Here is a 2,500-nt window from a genome sequence, read left to right as displayed (position 1 = left end):
TACAGGTTACCGTGTCGGACAGAGAAGCTGCTGTAACGTTAGGATTCACCTCTTAACAGGTTACCGTGTCGGACAGAGAAGCTGCTGTAACGTTAGGATTCACCTCTTAACAGGTTACCGTGTCGGACAGAGAAGCTGCTGTAACGTTAGGATTCACCTCTAACAGGTTACCGTGTCGGACAGAGAAGCTGCTGTAACGTTAGGATTCACCTCTAACAGGTTACCGTGTCGGACAGAGAAGCTGCTGTAACGTTAGGATTCACCTCTTAACAGGTTACCGTGTCGGACAGAGAAGCTGCTGTAACGTTAGGATTCACCTCTTAACAGGTTACCGTGTCGGACAGAGAAGCTGCTGTAACGTTAGGATTCACCTCTAACAGGTTACCGTGTCGGACAGAGAAGCTGCTGTAACGTTAGGATTCACCTCTTAACAGGTTACCGTGTCGGACAGAGAAGCTGCTGTAACGTTAGGATTCACCTCTAACAGGTTACCGTGTCGGACAGAGAAGCTGCTGTAACGTTAGGATTCACCTCTAACAGGTTACCGTGTCGGACAGAGAAGCTGCTGTAACGTTAGGATTCACCTCTAACAGGTTACCGTGTCGGACAGAGAAGCTGCTGTAACGTTAGGATTCACCTCTAACAGGTTACCGTGTCGGACAGAGAAGCTGCTGTAACGTTAGGATTCACCTCTAACAGGTTACCGTGTCGGACAGAGAAGCTGCTGTAACGTTAGGATTCACCTCTTAACAGGTTACCGTGTCGGACAGAGAAGCTGCTGTAACGTTAGGATTCACCTCTAACAGGTTACCGTGTCGGACAGAGAAGCTGCTGTAACGTTAGGATTCACCTCTAACAGGTTACCGTGTCGGACAGAGAAGCTGCTGTAACGTTAGGATTCACCTCTAACAGGTTACCGTGTCGGACAGAGAAGCTGCTGTAACGTTAGGATTCACCTCTAACAGGTTACCGTGTCGGACAGAGAAGCTGCTGTAACGTTAGGATTCACCTCTAACAGGTTACCGTGTCGGACAGAGAAGCTGCTGTAACGTTAGGATTCACCTCTAACAGGTTACCGTGTCGGACAGAGAAGCTGCTGTAACGTTAGGATTCACCTCTAACAGGTTACCGTGTCGGACAGAGAAGCTGCTGTAACGTTAGGATTCACCTCTAACAGGTTACCGTGTCGGACAGAGAAGCTGCTGTAACGTTAGGATTCACCTCTAACAGGTTACCGTGTCGGACAGAGAAGCTGCTGTAACGTTAGGATTCACCTCTAACAGGTTACCGTGTCGGACAGAGAAGCTGCTGTAACGTTAGGATTCACCTCTAACAGGTTACCGTGTCGGACAGAGAAGCTGCTGTAACGTTAGGATTCACCTCTAACAGGTTACCGTGTCGGACAGAGAAGCTGCTGTAACGTTAGGATTCACCTCTAACAGGTTACCGTGTCGGACAGAGAAGCTGCTGTAACGTTAGGATTCACCTCTTAACAGGTTACCGTGTCGGACAGAGAAGCTGCTGTAACGTTAGGATTCACCTCTTAACAGGTTACCGTGTCGGACAGAGAAGCTGCTGTAACGTTAGGATTCCCCTCTAACAGGTTACCGTGTCGGACAGAGAAGCTGCTGTAACGTTAGGATTCACCTCTAACAGGTTACCGTGTCGGACAGAGAAGCTGCTGTAACGTTAGGATTCACCTCTAACAGGTTACCGTGTCGGACAGAGAAGCTGCTGTAACGTTAGGATTCACCTCTAACAGGTTACCGTGTCGGACAGAGAAGCTGCTGTAACGTTAGGATTCACCTCTAACAGGTTACCGTGTCGGACAGAGAAGCTGCTGTAACGTTAGGATTCACCTCTAACAGGTTACCGTGTCGGACAGAGAAGCTGCTGTAACGTTAGGATTCACCTCTAACAGGTTACCGTGTCGGACAGAGAAGCTGCTGTAACGTTAGGATTCACCTCTAACAGGTTACCGTGTCGGACAGAGAAGCTGCTGTAACGTTAGGATTCACCTCTGACAGGTTACCGTGTCGGACAGAGAAGCTGCTGTAACGTTAGGATTCCCCTCTAACAGGTTACCGTGTCGGACAGAGAAGCTGCTGTAACGTTAGGATTCCCCTCTAACAGGTTACCGTGTCGGACAGAGAAGCTGCTGTAACGTTAGGATTCACCTCTAACAGGTTACCGTGTCGGACAGAGAAGCTGCTGTAACGTTAGGATTCACCTCTAACAGGTTACCGTGTCGGACAGAGAAGCTGCTGTAACGTTAGGATTCACCTCTTAACAGGTTACCGTGTCGGACAGAGAAGCTGCTGTAACGTTAGGATTCACCTCTAACAGGTTACCGTGTCGGACAGAGAAGCTGCTGTAACGTTAGGATTCACCTCTAACAGGTTACCGTGTCGGACAGAGAAGCTGCTGTAACGTTAGGATTCACCTCTAACAGGTTACCGTGTCGGACAGAGAAGCTGCTGTAACGTTAGGATTCACCTCT

At 49.0% G+C, this 2,500-nt stretch overlaps 1 protein-coding gene across 2 annotated transcripts in view; it reads right to left on the bottom strand.

Moving 5' to 3' along the window:
- Nucleotides 1–2,500, bottom strand: part of plxnb3 (plexin B3) — a 256,626-nt gene that overhangs the window by 38,740 nt on the left and 215,386 nt on the right. The window lies entirely within an intron of this gene.

This window comes from Salmo salar, chromosome 15 (genome assembly GCF_965601325.2).
Source record: "Salmo salar chromosome 15, fSalSal1, whole genome shotgun sequence".
NCBI classification, from domain to species: Eukaryota; Metazoa; Chordata; class Actinopteri; order Salmoniformes; family Salmonidae; genus Salmo; species Salmo salar.
This window is presented reverse-complemented; position numbering and strand designations above follow the sequence as displayed.